The sequence below is a fragment of the Ranitomeya variabilis genome, chromosome 3 (genome assembly GCF_051348905.1).
Source record: "Ranitomeya variabilis isolate aRanVar5 chromosome 3, aRanVar5.hap1, whole genome shotgun sequence".
In the NCBI taxonomy this organism is placed as follows: domain Eukaryota; kingdom Metazoa; phylum Chordata; class Amphibia; order Anura; family Dendrobatidae; genus Ranitomeya; species Ranitomeya variabilis.
In genome coordinates, this window is record NC_135234.1 from 772,476,528 (window position 1) to 772,499,534 (window position 23,007).

General features: G+C 49.1%; 1 protein-coding gene across 1 annotated transcript in view; it reads left to right on the forward strand.

The window, feature by feature from the left end:
* Window positions 1–19,832: 19,832 nt before the first annotated feature.
* Window positions 19,833–23,007, forward strand: part of SLCO2B1 (solute carrier organic anion transporter family member 2B1) — a 218,952-nt gene continuing 215,777 nt past the window's right edge. The window contains exon 1 of the mRNA XM_077298837.1: window positions 19,833–20,057. The gene's annotated coding sequence lies outside the window, so the exon portion shown is untranslated. The remainder of the gene's footprint in view (window positions 20,058–23,007) is intronic.

The window sequence follows — 23,007 nt, forward strand, 5'->3', positions numbered from 1 at the left end:
AAGTTCATTCTTCTACTCTGGCAGGTCATCCGGGAATTTTTGGCACCAGAGATTTGGTGGCTAGATCCTTCTGGTGACCTTCCCTGTCTCGAGATGTGCGTGTTTTTGTGCAGTCTTGCGATGTGTGTGCTCGGGCCAAGCCTTGTTGTTCTAGGGCTAGTGGGTTGTTGTTGCCCTTGCCTATTCCGAAGAGGCCTTGGACGCACATCTCTATGGACTTTATCTCGGATCTCCCTGTTTCTCAGAAGATGTCTGTCATCTGGGTGGTGTGTGACCGTTTTTCCAAAATGGTTCATTTGGTGCCATTGCCTAAGTTGCCTTCCTCATCTGAGTTGGTCCCTCTGTTTTTTCAAAATGTGGTTCGCTTGCATGGTATTCCGGAAAACATAGTTTCTGACAGGGGTACCCAGTTCGTGTCTAGATTTTGGCGGGCAGTCTGTGCCAGGTTGGGCATTGATTTGTCCTTTTCGTCTGCATTCCATCCTCAGACCAATGGCCAGACGGAGTGAACTAATCAAACTTTGGAGACTTATTTGAGGTGTTTTGTGTCTGCGGATCAGGATGATTGGGTTGCCTTTCTGCCGTTGGCGGAGTTTGCTCTTAATAATCGGGCTAGTTCTGCCACTTTGGTTTCTCCTTTCTTTTGCAATTCAGGGTGTCATCCGCGTTTTTCATCTGGTCAGGTTGAATCTTCGGATTGTCCTGGAGTGGATGCGGTGGTGGATCGGTTGCATCGGATTTGGGGACAAGTGGTGGATAATTTGGAATTGTCCCAGGAGAGGACTCAGCAGTTTGCTAACCGTCGTCGTCGTGTTGGTCCCCACCTTCGCGTTGGGGACTTGGTGTGGTTGTCTTCCCGTTTTGTCCCTATGAGGGTTTCTTCTCCCAAATTTAAGCCTCGGTTCATCGGTCCTTATGGGATTTTGGAGATTCTTAACCCTGTTTCCTTTCGTTTGGACCTCCCGGCATCTTTCGCTATCCATAATGTGTTCCATCGGTCGTTGTTGCGGAGATATGAGGTACCGGTGGTTCCTTCTACTGAACCTCCTGCTCCTGTGCTGGTGGAGGGTGAATTGGAGTACGTCGTAGAGAAGATCTTGGACTCCCGTATTTCCAGATGGAGACTTCAATATCTGGTTAAATGGAAAGGCTATGGTCAGGAAGATAATTCTTGGGTAACTGCCTCTGATGTTCATGCCTTGGATTTGGTTCGTGCCTTTCATAGGGCTCATCCAGATCGCCCTGGCGGTTCTTGTGAGGGTTCGGTGCCCCTTCCTTAAGGGGAGGGTACTGTTGTGTATCCGCTTTTTGGGCTCCCCTGGTGGTTGCTGGTGGTACTGGTGACTTGTTTGCACTTTGCTGCTTCTGTTCACCTGCTTCCATCAGTGTTTGGGAGTTTCCTATTTAGCCTTGCTCTCCAGTCATTTCCTTGCCGGTCATCATTGTAACCAGAGCCTTCGGTTGCATGTTCCTGCTACTAGTCTGCTGATCAGCTAAGTGGACTTTGTCCTTTTGTTTTGTACCTTTTGTCCAGTTTGCAGTTTTTGTAATTCTCTGTAGCTGGAAGCTCTTGCGGGCTGAAATTGCCACTCCTGTGTCATGAGTTGACACAGGAGTCTTAAAGTAATTTCAGGATGGTTTTTGAAAGGGTTTTCAGTTGACCGTGAAGTCCTCTTTTGTATCCTTCTGCTATCTGGTAAGTGGACCTCTCTTTGCTAAATCTACTTTCATACTGTGTATGTCTTTTCCTCTTAATTCACCGTTATTACATGTGAGGGGCTGCTATCATCTTTTGGGGTATTTCCCTAGAGGTAAGCCAGGTCTGTTTCTTCCTCTACCAGGCGTAGTTAGTCCTCCGGCTGGCGCGTGGCATATAGGAAGCCGTAGGTATGCTCCCTGGCTACTGTTAGTTGTGTGGTAGATTTAGCTCACGGTCAACTCGAGTTTCCATCACCCGAGAGCTCGTTCGTTACTTATATGTTTCTTACGTTCCCTTGCCATTGGGAACCATGACAGCTGGGCTTAGTAGAAGACACAGTCCAAGTACCCAAAGTTCTGGTGGCGAAAGCCATTGGGAAACTTAGGAGAGTGATGCAGGAGATGGTGGATAAATCCGGTCTGAAGAGACTGAGGATACCGGCTGATGAAGAGGTCCAGGACATGGGTGAAGATGGGATGGTGCCATTCCTGGTTGTCGGATCCAGAGAGAGTCTTAGGAATATCCGCATGCTCCTGGAATATCGCATGGCATACCTAAGGGAGGTAGAGCAGCTGAGACTTGAGAGGCTGCAAGTTAATAAACAGCTGCCAGAGAGGCGAAGAAGTTCGCGTAAGACCGGAAGTCCTCAAGCTGAAGCTAACAGAGGACATAGAGAAAAATGGATGGATTGCTCTCCAGGCAATAAAGACCATGGGAGAAGGTGGCCTGATGAAACAGGCAGAAATAGTGACTCCTCAGTTAGCTCAGGGCTCAGTGACCTAAGCGGGGATCCTGTAGCAGACGAGATGACAAGGGGTCATCGTTATCAAAGGATGTGACGGAAAGGGATGACGAATGCCGACGAAAGGGTTCAATGACAGGCCCAGACTTAGACAGACGGTTTGACTGTCAGGGACGACTGAGAGGGGTCTCTAGTCAGTTTACGACAAGTGCCAAGCCCCACGGCTTTAGGCAGAGGGGGAGATATGTAGCGTGGCTAAAGGTTGTATAGTCAACGGGAGGTATGTATCACAGCGAAGGCTTGTCGCTGTGATGTAACCTGGAGTGTTTTCTTTAATGCACATAAAGCAATAAGGAATTGTTTAGTATATTTGGGTCCGGGTTACGGGTAGCTATGAGAGATGGGAGGGTCTGGCTACCCATATACCTCACCCCTGGGTAAGGGGCATAACCATGCCTAGCTATGTTTGTTTCAGGACCTGTGGTGATGTCATAACCACATGTCTAATCATGTGATGTTACCTCACCAATGGGTGTGGTTTTAGGCTACATAATGGAGGTGTGTTTGACACATGGGAGTGAGTGTTTTGGGAGTCTGTCAGTGTGGACAGATTTCCATGTGTCCAGGGTGGACACTACAGACAGGAGTCTGTGTGTGTGGAGGAGAAAGCCTCCACAGTGTGTTAAGGCTTCAGGACTGAGCCTGAAGGACTGGGCATTTGTACTTTCCCTTCCTGAGCTAAATGTTATGGTTCTCAATGGCAAGAGAACATAGCCCAGCAAACATAAGTACTAGCTCTTGGAAGGATGGAAACTAAACTGACCATGAACTAAACCTGCCGCACAACTAACAGTAGCCGCGTAGCGTTGCCTACGTTTTTTATCCCTAGACGCCTAGCGCCGGCCGGAGGACTAACTAATCCTGGCAGAGGAAAATATAGTCCTGGCTCACCTCTAGAGAAGTTTCCCCGATAGGCAGACAGAGGCCCCCACATATATTGGCGGTGATTTTAGATTAAATGACAAACGTAGTATGAAAATAGGTTTAGCAAAATTGAGGTCCGCTTACTAGATAGCAGGAAGACAGAAAGGGCACTTTCATGGTCAGCTGAAAACCCTATCAAAATACCATCCTGAAATTACTTTAAGACTCTAGTATTAACTCATAACATCAGAGTGGCAATTTCAGATCACAAGAGCTTTCCAGACACAGAAACGAAACTACAGCAGTGAACTGGAACAAAATGCAAAAACAAACGAGGACTAAAGTCCAACTTAGCTGGGAGTTGTCTAGCAGCAGGAACATGCACAGAAAGGCTTCTGATTACAATGTTGACCGGCATGGAAGTGACAGAGGAGCAAGGTTAAATAGCGACTCCCACATCCTGATGGAAACAGGTGAACAGAGGGGATGATGCACACCAGTTCAATTCCACCAGTGGCCACCGGGGGAGCCCAAAATCCAATTTCACAACAGTACCCCCCCCTCAAGGAGGGGGCACCGAACCCTCACCAGAACCACCAGGGCGATCAGGATGAGCCCTATGAAAGGCACGGACCAGATCGGAAGCATGAACATCAGAGGCAGTCACCCAAGAATTATCCTCCTGACCGTATCCCTTCCATTTGACCAGATACTGGAGTTTCCGTCTGGAAACACGGGAGTCCAAGATTTTTTCCACAACGTACTCCAACTCGCCCTCAACCAACACCGGAGCAGGAGGCTCAACGGAAGGCACAACCGGTACCTCATACCTGCGCAACAATGACCGATGAAAAACATTATGAATAGAAAAAGATGCAGGGAGGTCCAAACGGAAGGACACAGGGTTAAGAATCTCCAATATCTTGTACGGGCCGATGAACCGAGGCTTAAACTTAGGAGAAGAAACCCTCATAGGGACAAAACGAGAAGACAACCACACCAAGTCCCCAACACAAAGCCGAGGACCAACCCGACGCCGGCGGTTGGCAAAAAGCTGAGTCTTCTCCTGGGACAACTTCAAATTGTCCACTACCTGCCCCCAAATCTGATGCAACCTCTCCACCACAGCATCCACTCCAGGACAATCCGAAGATTCCACCTGACCAGAAGAAAATCGAGGATGAAACCCCGAATTACAGAAAAAAGGAGACACCAAGGTGGCAGAGCTGGCCCGATTATTGAGGGCAAACTCCGCTAAAGGCAAAAAAGCAACCCAATCATCCTGATCTGCAGACACAAAACACCTCAAATATGTCTCCAAGGTCTGATTCGTCCGCTCGGTCTGGCCATTAGTCTGAGGATGGAAAGCAGACGAGAAAGACAAATCTATGCCCATCCTAGCACAGAATGCTCGCCAAAATCTAGACACGAATTGGGTTCCTCTGTCAGAAATGATATTCTCCGGAATACCATGCAAACGGACCACATTTTGAAAAAACAGAGGAACCAACTCGGAAGAAGAAGGCAACTTAGGCAGGGGAACCAAATGGACCATCTTAGAGAAACGGTCACACACCACCCAGATGACAGACATCTTCTGAGAAACAGGAAGATCCGAAATAAAATCCATCGAGATGTGCGTCCAGGGCCTCTTCGGGATAGGCAAGGGCAACAACAATCCACTAGCCCGAGAACAACAAGGCTTGGCCCGAGCACAAACGTCACAAGACTGCACAAAGCCTCGCACATCTCGAGACAGGGAAGGCCACCAGAAGGACCTTGCCACCAAATCCCTGGTACCAAAGATTCCAGGATGACCTGTCAACGCAGAAGAATGAACCTCAGAAATGACTTTACTGGTCCAATCATCAGGAACAAACAGTCTACCAGGTGGGCAACGATCAGGTCTATCCGCCTGAAACTCCTGCAAGGCCCGCCGCAGGTCTGGAGAAACGGCAGACAATATCACTCCATCCTTAAGGATACCTGTAGGTTCAGAGTTACCAGGGGAGTCAGGCTCAAAACTCCTAGAAAGGGCATCCGCCTTAACATTCTTAGAACCCGGCAGGTAGGACACCACAAAATTAAACCGAGAGAAAAACAACGACCAGCGCGCCTGTCTAGGATTCAGGCGTCTGGCGGACTCAAGATAAATTAGATTTTTGTGGTCAGTCAATACCACCACCTGATGTCTAGCCCCCTCAAGCCAATGACGCCACTCCTCAAAAGCCCACTTCATGGCCAAAAGCTCCCGATTCCCAACATCATAATTCCGCTCGGCGGGCGAAAATTTACGCGAGAAAAAGGCACAAGGTCTCATCACGGAACAATCGGAACTTCTCTGCGACAAAACTGCCCCAGCTCCGATTTCAGAAGCGTCGACCTCAACCTGAAAAGGAAGAGCAACATCAGGCTGATGCAACACAGGGGCGGAAGAAAAGCGGCGCTTAAGCTCCCGAAAGGCCTCCACAGCAGCAGGGGACCAATCAGCAACATCAGCACCCTTCTTAGTCAAATCAGTCAATGGTTTAACAACATCAGAAAAACCAGCAATAAATCGACGATAAAAGTTAGCAAAGCCCAAAAATTTCTGAAGACTCTTAAGAGAAGAGGGTTGCGTCCAATCACAAATAGCCTGAACCTTGACAGGATCCATCTCGATGGAAGAGGGGGAAAAAATATATCCCAAAAAGGAAATCTTTTGAACCCCAAAAACGCACTTAGAACCCTTCACACACAAGGAATTAGACCGCAAAACCTGAAAAACCCTCCTGACCTGCTGGACATGAGAGTCCCAGTCATCCGAAAAAATCAAAATTTCATCCAGATACACAATCATAAATTTATCCAAATAATCACGGAAAATGTCATGCATAAAGGACTGAAAGACTGAAGGGGCATTTGAAAGACCAAAAGGCATCACCAAATACTCAAAGTGGCCCTCGGGCGTATTAAATGCGGTCTTCCACTCATCCCCCTGCTTAATTCGCACCAAATTATACGCCCCACGGAGATCTATCTTAGAGAACCACTTGGCCCCCTTTATGCGAGCAAACAAATCAGTCAGCAGTGGCAACGGATATTGATATTTAACCGTGATTTTATTCAAAAGCCGATAATCAATACACGGTCTCAAAGAGCCATCTTTCTTAGCCACAAAGAAAAAACCGGCTCCTAAGGGAGATGACGAAGGACGAATATGTCCCTTTTCCAAGGACTCCTTTATATATTCTCGCATAGCAGCATGTTCAGGCACAGACAGATTAAATAAACGACCCTTAGGGTATTTACTACCCGGAATCAAATCTATGGCACAATCGCACTCCCGGTGCGGAGGTAATGAACCAAGCTTAGGTTCTTCAAAAACGTCACGATATTCAGTCAAGAATTCAGGAATCTCAGAGGGAATAGATGATGAAATGGAAACCACAGGTACGTCCCCATGCTTCCCCTTACATCCCCAGCTTAACACAGACATAGCTTTCCAGTCAAGGACTGGGTTATGAGATTGCAGCCATGGCAATCCAAGCACCAACACATCATGTAGGTTATACAGCACAAGAAAGCGAATAATCTCCTGATGATCCGGATTAATCCGCATAGTTACTTGTGTCCAGTATTGTGGTTTATTACTAGCCAATGGGGTGGAGTCAATCCCCTTCAGGGGTATAGGAGTTTCAAGAGGCTCCAAATCATACCCACAGCGTTTGGCAAAGGACCAATCCATAAGACTCAAAGCGGCGCCAGAGTCGACATAGGCATCCGCGGTAATAGATGATAAAGAACAAATCAGGGTCACAGATAGAATAAACTTAGACTGTAAAGTGCCAATTGAAACAGACTTATCAAGCTTCTTAGTACGCTTAGAGCATGCTGATATAACATGAGTTGAATCACCGCAATAGAAGCACAACCCATTTTTTCGTCTTAAATTCTGCCGTTCACTTCTGGACAGAATTCTATCACATTGCATATTCTCTGGCGTCTTCTCAGTAGACACCGCCAAATGGTGCACAGGTTTGCGCTCCCGCAGACGCCTATCGATCTGGATAGCCATTGTCATGGACTCATTCAGACCCGCAGGCACAGGGAACCCCACCATAACATCCTTAATGGCATCAGAGAGACCCTCTCTGAAATTCGCCGCCAGGGCGCACTCATTCCACTGAGTAAGCACAGCCCATTTACGGAATTTCTGGCAGTATATTTCAGCTTCGTCTTGCCCCTGAGATAGGGACATCAAGGCCTTTTCCGCCTGAAGCTCTAACTGAGGTTCCTCATAAAGCAACCCCAAGGCCAGAAAAAACGCATCCACATTGAGCAACGCAGGATCCCCTGGAGCCAATGCAAAAGCCCAATCCTGAGGGTCGCCCCGGAGCAAGGAAATCACAATCCTGACCTGCTGAGCAGGATCTCCAGCAGAGCGAGATTTCAGGGACAAAAACAACTTGCAATTATTTTTGAAATTTTGAAAGCAAGATCTTTTCCCCGAGAAAAATTCAGGCAAAGGAATTCTAGGTTCAGATATAGGAACATGAACAACAAAATCTTGTAAATTTTGAACTTTCGTGGTGAGATTATTCAAACCTGCAGCTAAACTCTGAATATCCATTTTAAACAGGTGAACACAGAGCCATTCCAGGATTAGAAGGAGAGAGAGAGAGAGAAAGGCTGCAATATAGGCAGACTTGCAAGAGATTCAATTACAAGCACACTCAGAACTGAAGGGAAGGGGGAAAAAAAAAAAAAATCTTCAGCAGACTTCTCTTTTCTCTCCTTTCTCTGTCAATTAATTTAACCCTTTTTTGGCCGGTCAAACTGTTATGGTTCTCAATGGCAAGAGAACATAGCCCAGCAAACATAAGTACTAGCTCTTGGAAGGATGGAAACTAAACTGACCATGAACTAAACCTGCCGCACAACTAACAGTAGCCGGGTAGCGTTGCCTACGTTTTTTATCCCTAGACGCCCAGCGCCGGCCGGAGGACTAACTAATCCTGGCAGAGGAAAATATAGTCCTGGCTCACCTCTAGAGAAGTTTCCCCGATAGGCAGACAGAGGCCCCCACATATATTGGCGGTGATTTTAGATGAAATGACAAACGTAGTATGAAAATAGGTTTAGCAAAATTGAGGTCCGCTTACTAGATAGCAGGAAGACAGAAAGGGCACTTTCATGGTCAGCTGAAAACCCTATCAAAACGCCATCCTGAAATTACTTTAAGACTCTAGTATTAACTCATAACATCAGAGTGGCAATTTCAGATCACAAGAGCTTTCCAGACACAGAAACGAAACTACAGCAGTGAACTGGAACAAAATGCAAAAACAAACGAGGACTAAAGTCCAACTTAGCTGGGAGTTGTCTAGCAGCAGGAACATGCACAGAAAGGCTTCTGATTACAATGTTGACCGGCATGGAAGTGACAGAGGAGCAAGGTTAAATAGCGACTCCCACATCCTGATGGAAACAGGTGAACAGAGGGGATGATGCACACCAGTTCAATTCCACCAGTGGCCACCGGGGGAGCCCAAAATCCAATTTCACAACAGCTAAAGGCCATTTGTTTTCTCTGCTTACTAAGTGGTTTATAGAGCAATAAACCTGTGAACTTTTAATGAAACGTGCCTCCAGAGTGTCATCCACCGCACCTGAGTGAGTATAACCCCTACACTTCCCACAGGTGAAGTGTATCCCCAGGGCTTCCCAGGGAGTGTAGATAGTGATGGTGGATGATTTAAGGTGCAGGGAATAACGAGGACACAAGGTTGCAGTCTCTTTACCTTTACTGAAGGCTTCAGCATCCACAGTCCAGGGTACAGACCACAGGGTAGGTAGAGTCCGGCCGGTCTGAAGGCAAATCCAGAGTTCCCTTATCCAGGTGGAAATCAGTAGCCTTCCTACTAGCGCCTGTGTGTTGTAGTACCTCCCTGCTGAGCTTCTCGGTAAGGTCCTCACAACTGTTGTAGATGTTCTAGATGTTATTTCTTCCTCTCTGTCCCCAAGATGGTATGGATAGGACAAACCCGTATGACTGATGGCCTGAGGCTTTTTACAGGGACCCTAGAGACGCCCCGACCCCCACAGTTGCCATCGTGCCTCCTGGGTATTAAGGTCGGGCAGCCGACTGGGAATTGACTGTCCTGCCGGTCTCTGGAGCAAGGCTTGGAGACGGTTGCTCCCTCGGTGTTCCGGCCACCGGCTTCTGCGCCTCAGAAGGAGGCAGCCTATTACAGGGCAGAACTCCTTCTGGTTTTATCTCCTTGTGCTGTGACTTCATTTCTCACCCGCTACAATACAATTCTCTTTGTGTCCTTTCTTAGGATGCTGCCGCACGTAGGGCAGGCGCAGCTTTGTAGCTTTCTGTCTAGGCCTCTGACAGGATCCCACCCCTGTCAGGGACCCTCTGTCTGCAGCTCAGATGTTTCTCCTCTCCCTGTCTGCCTGACAGGTGTTGCCTGGGCAAAGCCCAGTCAGCTTCTCTCTAACTTCCTATCCAGTCCACCAGTTTTACCCTATTGTGAGGAGTGGCCTAATAGATAGGAGCAAGACTCCCCCTGGTGGTCTGGAGTGTGAAGTGTGGTGTATGGTTTGTGATACCTGGTAGGAAGATCTTCTTTATTGCCATCAGACGTAATATCACTCCCCCTGGTGGAAGAACGACATTTCTGCAACGACCAGGACTCTGGGGCGCTGCACTGCCATGAGTCCTGTGTCTGCCAGCAGTAAAGCTTCCTGAGACAACTGATGTGTACGATACGATGCGATACACTTTATTGATCCAGAGGGAAATTATGGAGTGTAGGGGCTTCTCATCCATGGGGGGGCTCACTCACAATGTGTGGGGGCTTCTCATCCATGGGGGGGCTCACTCACAATGTGTGGGGGCTTCTCATCCATGGGGGGGCTCACAATGTGTGGGGGCTTCTCATCCGTGGAGGGGATCACTCACAATGTGTGGGGGCTTCTCATCCATGGAGGGGGTCACTCACAATGTGTTGGGCTTCTCATCCATGGAGGGGGTCACTCACAATGTGTGGGGGCTTCTCATCCATGGAGGGGATCACTCACAATGTGTGGGGGCTTCTCATCCATGGAGGGGGTCACTCACAATATGTGGGGGCTTCTCATCCATGGAGGGGGTCACTCACAATGTGCGGGGGCTTCTCATCCGTGGAGGGGATCACTCACAATGTGTGGGGGCTTCTCATCCATGGAGGGGGTCACTCACAATGTGTTGGGCTTCTCATCCATGGAGGGGGTCACTCACAATGTGTGGGGGCTTCTCATCCATGGAGGGGATCACTCACAATGTGTGGGGGCTTCTCATCCATGGAGGGAGTCACTCACAATGTGTGGGGGCTTCTTATCCATGGGGGGGATCACTCACAATGTGTGGGGGCTTCTTATCCATGGGGGGGATCACTCACAATGTGTGGGGGCTTCTCATCCATGGGGGGGCTCACTCACAATGTGTGGGGGCTTCTCATCCATGGGGGGCTCACAATGTGTGGGGGCTTCTCATCCGTGGAGGGGATCACTCACAATGTGTGGGGGCTTCTCATCCATGGAGGGGGTCACTCACAATGTGTTGGGCTTCTCATCCATGGAGGGGGTCACTCACAATGTGTGGGGGCTTCTCATCCATGGAGGGGATCACTCACAATGTGTGGGGGCTTCTCATCCATGGAGGGGATCACTCACAATGTGTTGGGCTTCTCATCCATGGAGGGGGTCACTCACAATGTGTGGGGGCTTCTCATCCATGGAGGGGATCACTCACAATGTGTGGGGGCTTCTCATCCATGGAGGGGGTTACTCACAATGTGTTGGGGCTTCTCTTCCATGGAGGGGGTCACTCACAATGTGTGGGGGCTTCTCATCCATGGAGGGAATCACTCACAATGTGTGGGGGCTTCTCATCCATGGAGGGGATCACTCACAATGTGTGGGGGCTTCTCATCCATGGAGGGGGTCACTCACAATGTGTTGGGCTTCTCATCCATGGAGGGGGTCACTCACAATGTGTGGGGGCTTCTCATCCATGGAGGGGATCACTCACAATGTGTGGTGGCTTCTCATCCATGGAGGGGGTCACTCACAATGTGTGGGGGCTTCTCATCCATGGAGGGGATCACTCACAATGTGTGGGGGCTTCTCATCCATGGAGGGGGTCACTCACAATGTGTGGGGGCTTCTCATCCATGGAGGGGGTCACTCACAATGTGTGGGGGTTTCTCATCCATGGAGGGGGTCACTCACAATGTGTGGGGGCTTCTCATCCATGGAGGGGGTCAAACAATGTGTGGGGGCTTCTCATCCATGGAGGGAATCACTCACAATGTGTGGGGGCTTCTCATCCATGGAGGGAATCACTCACAATGTGTGGGGGCTTCTCATCCATGGAGGGAATCACTCACAATGTGTGGGGGCTTCTCATCCATGGAGGGAATCACTCACAATGTGTGGGGGCTTCTCATCCATGGAGGGAATCACTCACAATGTGTGGGGGCTTCTCATCCATGGAGGGGATTACTCACAATGTGTGGTGGCTTCTCATCCATGGAGGGGGTCACTCACAATGTGTGGGGGCTTCTCATCCATGGAGGGGGTCACTCACAATGTGTGGGGGCTTCTCATCCATGGAGGGGGTCACTCACAATGTGTGGGGGCTTCTCATCCATGGAGGGGGTCACTCACAATGTGTGGGGGTTTCTCATCCATGGAGGGGGTCACTCACAATGTGCGGGGGCTTCTCATCCATGGAGGGGATCACTCACAATGTGTGGGGGCTTCTCATCCATGGAGGGAATCACTCACAATGTGTGGGGGCTTCTCATCCATGGAGGGGATCACTCACAATGTGTGGTGGCTTCTCATCCATGGAGGGGGTCACTCACAATGTGTGGGGGCTTCTCATCCATGGAGGGGATCACTCACAATGTGTGGGGGCTTCTCATCCATGGAGGGGGTCACTCACAATGTGTGGGGGCTTCTCATCCATGGAGGGGGTCACTCACAATGTGTGGGGGTTTCTCATCCATGGAGGGGGTCACTCACAATGTGTGGGGGCTTCTCATCCATGGAGGGGGTCACTCACAATGTGTGGGGGCTTCTCATCCATGGAGGGGATCACTCACAATGTGTGGGGGCTTCTCATCCATGGAGGGGGTCACTCACAATGTGTGGGGGCTTCTCATCCATGGAGGGGGTCACTCACAATGTGTGGGGGTTTCTCATCCATGGAGGGGGTCACTCACAATGTGTGGGGGCTTCTCATCCATGGAGGGGGTCAAACAATACATGGGGGTTTAGAATGAGGGTCATTGTAAAAAGAAGGGGCTTAGGATGGGAGTCATTATACTAAAATGGGGGTCATTTTACTAGGAAGAAGACTGGGATGAGGGTAATTTTACAAGGAAGGGACCAGGATGAGGGTCAATATACCAAGAAGGGGCCCAAGATGGGGTTTGTTATACAAAAAAGGGGCTCGAGGGGAAAATCATAATACCAGAATGGGGCAAGGATGGGGTCATTATACCAGTAAGGAGCATAAGATGGTGTTTATCATCCAAGTAAAGGCCTCAGGATGGGCTCATTATACCAGGGAAGGGTGCAGGACGGCAGATATTATTACAGCAAGTGGGTCAGATACCAGGAAGGGGCCCAGGATGTGGATCATTTAACAAGAATAGAGTCCAGGATGGGAGTGTTTATCCCGGCAAGAACCCAGGATAGGATGGAGTCAGTATACCAGGAAGGGGACCATGATGGGAGACATTACAGCAGGAGGGGGGACATTGTTACAGGAAGGGGCCAGGATGGAACACAATATTACAGTAAAGGGAATAGGACAGAGGACATTAGAATATACCAGTTAGATGCCCAGGATGGGGAATATCATTACTGGAAGGGGCTCATAATGGGGGACATTATACCAGAAAGGAGCCCAGTATTTTGGACTTTCTAGCAAGCAGGGTCTAGGATGAGAAACATTATTTCAGGATAAAGGCCAGGATGAGGAAAATTATTACAGAAAGATGACAAAATGGGTGACATTATTACAGGAAGATGCCATGATGGGGACACTTACCCCTATGTCTTTATAGAATTTAGAATGCTACAAACGAATGTTTCATCTGACCAACATGGAGGTGGGGGCCCAGGTCTGAATTCAGCATCATTGCCCATGGGGCTCTAGTAAGGCCCCTGGCCCCACCAATAGGAGAAGAGGAAAGAGTGTAGAGATCAACTGCTCTGGTCCAGCAGCTTAAGGCGGTGATACTGGCCATGTGGCAACCGTATGTGTGGAGACGTGGTCATGTAAGAATGAAAAACATGCACGAAGCCTCGAACAAGACAGGTCCTAAATAATTCTCAGAAAGGTCTGAATCTGCAGTCCTATGCAATACACTGATAACAGTGATAACTCTTATCTGTGGTGTTACATAGGACTGCAGGTGACATCTACTACATTATCTGTACTCAGAGAGTCACACTGTTATCTGTGGTGTTACATAGGACTGCAGGTGACATCTACTTCATTATCAGTACTCAGAGAGCTATCACTGTTATCTGTGGTGTTACATAGGACTGCGGGTGACATCTACTACATTATCTGTACTCAGAGGGTTATCACTGTGTTATCTGTGGTGTTACATAGGACTGCAGGTGACATGTGCCACATGATCTATACTGCCCTGGGTTGGCTCAGACTATGATGCCCGCACCATGTGAGTATTACCAGGACTGTGCAGACATCCTTCTTCCTGATGTTCCAGTTCCCTGACAGGCGGCGAAGCTCTTCCCCCTGCGGGGAGCTGTCTGGGTGTAATGTTCTTAGTGTTATGCTCTGGGGGTGTAATGTTCTGGGTGTAATGCTCTGGGGGTGTAATGCTCTGGGGGTGTAATGTTTTGGGTGTAATGCTCTGGGGGTGTAATGCTCTGGGGGTGTAATGCTCTGGGTGTAATGTTTTGGGTGTAATGCTCTGGGTGTAATGCTCTGGGGGTGTAATGTTCTGGGTGTAATGCTCTGGGGGTGTAATGCTCTGGGTGTAATGCTCTGGGGGTGTAATGTTCTGGGTGTAATGCTCTGGGTGTAATGTTCTGGGTGTAATGCTCTGGGGGTGTAATATTCTGGGTGTAATGTTCTGGGTGTAATGCTCTGGGGGTGTAATGCTCTGGGGGTGTAATGTTTTGGGTGTAATGCTCTGGGGGTGTAATATTCTGGGTGTAATGTTCTGGGTGTAATGCTCTGGGTGTAATGCTCTGGGTGTAATGTTCTGGGTGTAATGCTCTGGGGCTGTAATGTTCTGGGTGTAATGCTCTAGGGGTGTAATGCTCTGGGTGTAATGCTCTGGGTGTAATGCTCTGGGGGTGTAATATTCTGGGTGTAATGCTCTGGGGGTGTAATATTCTGGGTGTAATGCTCTGGGTGTAATGCTCTGGGGGTGTAATGCTCTGGGTGTAATGTTCTGGGTGTAATGCTCTGGGGGTGTAATGTTCTGGGTGTAATGTTCTGGGTGTAATGCTCTGGGGGTGTAATGCTCTGGGGGTGTAATGTTCTGGATGTAATGCTCTGGGGGTGTAATGTTCTGGGTGTAATGCTCTGGGGGTGTAATGTTCTGGGTGTAATGCTCTGGGGGTGTAATGTTCTGGGTGTAATGTTCTGGGTGTAATGCTCTGGGGGTGTAATGTTCTGGGTGTAATGTTCTGGGTGTAATGTTCTGGGTGTAATGCTCTGGGTGTAATGTTCTGGGTGTAATGCTCTGGGTGTAATGTTCTGGGTGTAATGTTCTGGGTGTAATGCTCTGGGTGTAATGTTCTGGGTGTAATGTTCTGGGTGTAATGTTCTGGGTGTAATGTTCTGGGTGTAATGCTCTGGGTGTAATGTTCTGGGTGTAATGCTCTGGGTGTAATGTTCTGGGTGTCATGCTCTGGGTGTCATGCTCTGGGTGTAATGCTCTGGGAGTGTAATGCTCTGGGTGTAATGTTCCGGGTGTAATGCTCTGGGGGTGTAATGCTCTGGGGGTGTAATGTTCTGGGTGTAATGCTCTGGGTGTAATGCTCTGGGGGTGTAATGCTCTGGGGGTGTAATGCTCTGGGGGTGTAATGTTCTGGGTGTAATGCTCTGGGGGTGTAATGCTCTGGGGGTGTAATGTTTTGGGTGTAATGCTCTGGGGGTGTAATGCTCTGGGGGTGTAATGTTCTGGGGGTGTAATGCTCTGGGTGTAATGTTCTTGGTGTAATGCTCTGGATGTAATGTTCTGGGTGTAATGTTCTGGGTGTAATGCTCTGGGGGTGTAATGTTCTGGGTGTAATGCTCTGGGGGTGTAATGTTCTGGGTGTAATGCTCTGGTGGTGTAATGTTCTGGGTGTAATGTTCTGGGTGTAATGCTCTGGGGGTGTAATGTTCTGGGTGTAATGTTCTGGATGTAATGTTCTGGGTGTAATGCTCTGGGGGTGTAATGTTCTGGGTGTAATGCTCTGGGTGTAATGTTCTGGGTGTAATGCTCTGGGGGTGTAATGCTCTGGGGGTGTAATGCTCTGGGGGTGTAATGCTCTGGGGGTGTAATGTTCTGTGTGTAATGCTCTGGGGGTGTAATGCTCTGCGGGTGTAATGTTTTGGGTGTAATGTTTTGGGTGTAATGCTCTGGGAGTGTAATGCTCTGGGTGTAATGCTCTGGATGTAATGTTCTGGGTGTAATGCTCTGGATGTAATGTTCTGGGTGTAATGCTCTGGATGTAATGTTCTGGGTGTAATGCTCTGGGTGTAATGTTCTGGGTGTAATGTTCTGGGTGTAATGCTCTGGGGATGTAATGTTCTGGGTGTAATGTTCTGGGTGTAATGTTCTGGGTGTAATGCTCTGGGTGTAATGTTCTGGGTGTAATGTTCTGGGTGTAATGCTCTGGATGTAATGCTCTGGATGTAATGTTCTGGGTGTAATGTTCTGGGTGTAATGCTCTGGGGGTGTAATGTTCTGGGTGTAATGCTCTGGGGGTGTAATGCTCTGGGTGTAATGTTTTGGGTATAATGCTCTGGGGGTGTAATGTTCTGGGTGTAATGTTCTGGATGTAGTGTTCTGGGTGTAATGCTCTGGGGGTGTAATGTTCTGGGTGTAATGCTCTGGGGGTGTAATGCTCTGGGTGTAATGTTCTGGGTGTAATGCTCTGGGTGTAATGTTCCGGGTGTAATGCTCTGGGGGTGTAATGCTCTGGGTGTAATGTTCTGGGTGTAATGCTCTGGGTGTAATGCTCTGGGGGTGTAATGTTCTGGGGGTGTAATGCTCTGGGGGTGTAATGTTCTGGGTGTAATGCTCTGGGGGTGTAATGCTCTGGGGGTGTAATGCTCTGGATGTAATGTTCTGGGTGTAATGCTCTGGGGGTGTAATGTTCTGGGTGTAATGTTCTGGGTGTAATGCTCTGGGGGTGTAATGTTCTGGGTGTAATGTTCTGGGTGTAATGCTCTGGGGGTGTAATGTTCTGGGTGTAATGTTCTGGATGTAATGTTCTGGGTGTAATGCTCTGGGGGTGTAATGTTCTGGGGGTGTAATGCTCTGGGGGTGTAATGTTCTGGGTGTAATGCTCTGGGGGTGTAATGCTCTGGGGGTGTAATGTTCTGGGTGTAATGTTCTGGGTGTAATGCTCTGGGGGTGTAATGTTCTGGGTGTAATGTTCTGGATGTAATGTTCGGGGTGTAATGCTCTGGGGGTGTAATGCTCTGGGGGTGTAATGCTCTGGGGGTGTAATGCTCTGGGGGTGTAATGCTCTGGGTGTAATGCTCTGGGTGTAATGCTCTGGGGGTGTAATGCTCTGGGAGTGTAATGTTCTGGCGGTGTAATGCTCTGGGGGTGTAATGCTCTGGGGGAGTAATGCTCTGGGGGTGTAATGCTCTGGGGGTGTAATGCTCTGGGTGTCATGCTCTGGGGGTGTAATGTTCTGGGTGTAATGCTCTGGGGGTGTAATGTTTTGGGTGTAATGCTCTGGGTGTAATGCTCTGGATGTAATGTTCTGGGTGTAATGTTTTGGGTATAATGCTCTGGGGGTGTAATGTTCTGGGTGTAATGCTCTGGGTGTAATGTTCTGGGTGTAATGCTCTGGGTGTAATGTTCTGGGTGTAATGTTCCGGGTGTAATGTTCTGGGTGTAATATTCTGGGTGTAATGCTCTGGGTGTAATGCTCTGGGTGTAATATTCTGGGTGTAATGCTCTGGGTGTAATGTTCTGGGTGTAATGTTCTGGGTGTAATGTTCCGGGTGTAATGTTCTGGGGGTGTAATGCTCTGGGTGTAATGTTCTGGGTGTAATATTCTGGGTGTAATGCTCTGGGTGTAATGCTCTGGGTGTAATATTCTGGGTGTAATGTTCTTGGTGTAATGCTCTGGATGTAATGTTCTGGGTGTAATGCTCTGGATGTAATGCTCTGGGTGTAATGCTCTGGATGTAATGTTCTGGGTGTAATGCTCTGGGGGTGTAATGTTCTGGGTGTAATGCTCTGGTGGTGTAATGTTCTGGGTGTAATGCTCTGGGTGTAATGTTTTGGGTATAATGCTCTGGGGGTGTAATGCTCTGGGGGTGTAATGTTCTGGGTGTAATGTTCTGGGTGTAATGTTCTGGGTGTAATGCTCTGGGGGTGTAATGCTCTGGGGGTGTAATGTTCTGGATGTAATGTTCTGGGTGTAATGCTCTGGGGGTGTAATGCTCTGGGGGTGTAATGCTCTGGGGGTGTAATGCTCTGGGTGTAATGCTCTGGGTGTCATGCTCTGGATGTAATGTTCTGGGTGTAATGCTCTGGGGGTGTAATGCTCTGGGTGTAATGCTCTGGGAGTGTAATCCTCTGGGTGTAATGTTCTGGGTGTAATGCTCTGGGGGTGTAATGCTCTGGGGGTGTAATGTTCTGGGTGTAATGCTCTGGGGGTGTAATGCTCTGGGGGTGTAATGCTCTGGGTGTAATGTTCTGGGTGTAATGCTCTGGGGATGTAATGCTCTGGGTGTAATGTTCTGGGTGTAATGCTCTGGGTGTAATGCTCTGGGGGTGTAATGTTCTGGGGGTGTAATGCTCTGGGGGTGTAATGCTCTGGGGGTGTAATGCTCTGGGGGTGTAATGCTCTGGGGGTGTAATGTTCTGGGTGTAATGCTCTGGGGGTGTAGTGCTCTGGGTGTAATGTTTTGGGTATAATGCTCTGGGGGTGTAATGCTCTGGGGGTGTAATGTTCTGGGTGTAATGCTCTGGGGGTGTAATGCTCTGGGGGTGTAATGCTCTGGGTGTAATGTTCTGGGTGTAATGTTCTGGGTGTAATGTTCTGGGTGTAATGTTCTGGGTGTAATGCTCTGGGGGTGTAATGCTCTGGGGGTGTAATGTTCTGGGTGTAATGCTCTGGGGGTGTAATGCTCTGGGGGTGTAATGCTCTGGGGGTGTAATGTTCTGGGTGTAATGTTCTGGGTGTAATGTTCTGGGTGTAATGCTCTGGGGGTGTAATGCTCTGGGGGTGTAATGCTCTGGGTGTAATGTTCTGGGTGTAATGTTCTGGGTGTAATGTTCTGGGTGTAATGCTCTGGGGGTATAATGCTCTGGGGGTGTAATGCTCTGGGGGTGTAATGTTCTGGGTGTAATGCTCTGGGGGTGTAATGTTCTGGGTGTAATGCTCTGGGGGTGTAATGCTCTGGGGGTGTAATGTTCTGGGTGTAATGCTCTGGGGGTGTAATGTTCTGGGTGTAATGCTCTGGGGGTGTAATGTTCTGGGTGTAATGCTCTGGGGGTGTAATGCTCTGGGGGTGTAATGTTCTGGGTGTAATGCTCTGGGGGTGTAATGCTCTGGGGGTGTAATGTTCTGGGTGTAATGCTCTGGGGGTGTAATGCTCTGGGGGTGTAATGCTCTGGGGGTGTAATGTTCTGGGTGTAATGTTCTGGGTGTAATGTTCTGGGTGTAATGCTCTGGGGGTGTAATGCTCTGGGGGTGTAATGCTCTGGGTGTAATGTTCTGGGTGTAATGTTCTGGGTGTAATGTTCTGGGTGTAATGTTCTGGGTGTAATGCTCTGGGGGTGTAATGCTCTGGGGGTGTAATGTTCTGGGTGTAATGCTCTGGGGGTGTAATGCTCTGGGGGTGTAATGTTCTGGGTGTAATGCTCTGGGGGTGTAATGCTCTGGGTGTAATGCTCTGGGGGTGTAATGCTCTGGGGGTGTAATGCTCTGGGGGTGTAATGCTCTGGGGGTGTAATATTCTGGGTGTAATGCTCTGGGGGTGTAATGCTCTGGGTGTAATGTTTTGGGTATAATGCTCTGGGGGTGTAATGCTCTGGGTGTAATGCTCTGGGTGTAATGTTCTGGGTGTAATGTTCTGGGTGTAATGTTCTGGGTGTAATGTTCTGGGTGTAATATTCCGGGTGTAATGCTCCGTGTGTGTCTTGGCTGGTTTCCTCGTGTGTGAGGTTTCTGGAGCGCCTCCAGCCTCCGCCCGTTCTGCCTTCCCTCTCGCCCGGGTGTCGCAGTTTCATGTATTTATTTAACCTCATGGATCTAAATTCAGAAACTCTTAGTGGAGTTTTCCATAAGTCGGAGGCGGCGGCCGTCATCCCGGACAGAACCACACGGCTCCGGTGTAATTATAATGTGGCATCAGGAACCTCGGCTCCTCCTTGGGAACAGAACTTTCACTTTCCTTGGAATGTGACTGATCTCTGGGATCGATGGACGGTGAGTGCGAGGAGCTGCGGCTGCAGGTGTCCGTCTGCTGCACCTGAGGACACGTTGTATCATTCCTGCGCTTCTTCTATGTTGGTGCTACAGGCGCAGGAGGCTACATTGCTGGTGGTCTTGGTGAGATGTATGATGATGGTTCGCAGCCCCCCGCCAGGGTCTCGGTAACATCTCCAATTACCACCATTGCCTTGTAGCCTCTCGGTTTCTTTGTGCGATAAAAAGTTGCAGCAATCAGAGGAATGTCAGGATTATATTGTGAAACTTTCTGGAGATTTGTTTATAAGTAATAATTATAGGGTCCGGATGTTCCCTTTAAGATTGCAGAGCAGACGGCTGCTGAGGGGCTAATGAGCTCGGGAGGCGATGTGTGGTGGTCTGCTGCTGATGGTGCCCCATCGGCAGGTACAATATATGGTGCTGACAGGTACTATGCATGGGGGGGCAGCTGATGCCATACATGGGGGGAGTGTGAGTACAATACATGGGGAGAGCGGCGGGTGCAATATATGGGGGGCAGATAGTATAGATGGGGCATAGCGGGTGCAATACATGGGGAGACCGGGGGCTGCAATATATGGGGGTGGCAGGTAGTACAGTTGGGGCATGGCGGGTACAATACATGGGGGGAGTGTGAGTCCAATACATGGGGAGAGCGGCGGGTGCAATATATGGGGGGGCAGATAGTATAGATGGGGCATGGCGGGTACAATACATGGGGGGAGTGTGAGTCCAATACATGGGGAGAGCGGCGGGTGCAATATATGGGGGGGGCAGATAGTACAGTTGGGGCATGGCGGGTGCAATACATGGGGAGAGTGTGAGTACAATACATGGGGAGAGCGGCGGGTGCAATATATGGGGGGCAGATAGTATAGATGGGGCATGGCGGATGCAATACATGGGGGGAGTGTGAGTACAATACATGGGGAGAGCGGCGGGTGCAATATATGGGGGGGCAGATAGTACAGTTGGGGCATGGCGGGTGCAATACATGGGGAGAGTGTGAGTACAATACATGGGGAGAGCGGGGGCTGCAGTACATGGGGGGATGTTGAGTATAATACATGGGGGCTGCAGGTACCATACACAGGGTACAATACTTGGGGGGTTGTGTTTACTATACATAGGGTACTATACATGGGGCAGCAGCGGATACAATGCAGGGTGGGCGGCAGGTACAATATGGGGGAATGACAAGTACAATCCATGTCCTGACTTTAGCTGGCTCCTAGCAGCACAGAGGGGAGCGGGGATGGGGCACAAGCGGCTTCAGCAGCATCAATTTTTCCTCTGTTTTCCAGGAGAGATTATCAGGGTATGTGCAGACCATCAGTAAATGCTGCGGGTTGGACGCTGTGTACTTGTGCAGCGTCCAGATGTTACAGCATAGCGGATGGGATTTCAAGAAATCTCATGTCCACTATGTGTCCAGAAACGCCCGCGGCTCACCCGTGGAGATGGACATGAGGCCTGTCTCTCCAGACCGCAGCATGTCTATGTATCTTGGGGAGATGCAAACCTCCAAGATAAATGTCACCCGTACAATGTATTGGGCGCGGCGAATGCGCATGGTTCTGTGATCACAGAGGATTCACCGGCGGTCAATAGCCGGCAGCACTTTGGACGCAGCGGACATGTGCTGCTACTTCCGGATCCTGTGCACACAGCCTTATTGTCTCTATTTAGTGGCAGCATCGCTATTCTGCCTCCTGCTGGTGATATAACACAGGCTGAGGCCAGAAGTGAGATTAGACCACACTGCATGAACGAAACCAAACAGTACATTTCTGGGTTTCCAGTCCCGAATCCTGAACACTGACTTTTTAATGTACATCTGATTTTCTGTTATTTACAAATACTGATGTAAAATACTGACCAAATACTGAATTGTGAATAAGCCCCTAGGTAGCGCACTCTGCAACACCAGTCTGTGGGAGTACTGTTCCTTTAAAGGGACACTGTCACCTGAATTCTGGCAAGATTGCCTTGTGCAGGCATGCACTACAGAGGACAGAGAATGAACTTCAATCCAATATTGCAGCCAGCATGCAGCCGGCGGGTTAGGAAAGGGTGCATCAAACACCGAAAACCCCGCCCCTATGGCTAAAGATTGTTCCCTTCAAATTCAGGTGACAGTGTCCCTTTAAGTTTCTGTGTGTACTCTGCACCTCCGTCAGTGGGAGTACTGTTCCTTTAAGCCTCTGTGTGTACTCTGCACCTCCGTCAGTGGGAGTACTGTTCCTTTAAGCCTCTGTGTGTACTCTGCAACCCCTGTATTTGGGAGTACTGTTCCTTTACGTTTCTGTATGTACTCTGCACCTCTGTCAGTGGGAGTATTGTGCCTTTAAGCCGCTGTGTGTACTCTGCAACCCCTGTATGTGGGAGTACTGTTCCTTTAAGTTTGTGTGTACTCTGCACCCCCATCTGTGGGAGTACTGTGTCAAAAGCCACTGTGTGTACTCTGCAGCCGTGTTTGTACGACCAGTGTACATATAGAATAATTCTACTCATCAGCCATCTCATTGCCATTTGTAGACCAAGCAAATGTTATTTCTGGACACCTGTGTGTTTTCTAGTATTGTTGCAAATAAACAATTAGCATCAGCCATCTCATTGCCAGTTGCAGGCAAAACAAATAATTTTTCTAGACCGCTGTATTTTCTCATAGTGTTGAAAAAAAACCTACTCTTTTGCCATCTCTTTGCGAGTAGTGTGGAGAAAAGCCACTTCCAAAAAACGAGGAAAGCCTTAAATAGAGGACATGGACGCCGTGGTGCTGGTGTATCTGCTGATGGTGGTGTACCTGATGCCGGGAGAAGACATAGGCATTCTGTATCTGCCAGGTGCCCAAATACAACACCTTTCTCTGGTGCAGGCAGGCAACACCACATTATGTGTCCTTTCGCAGGCCCAAGTATTGTTGATGAAAATATTGATGAAAATA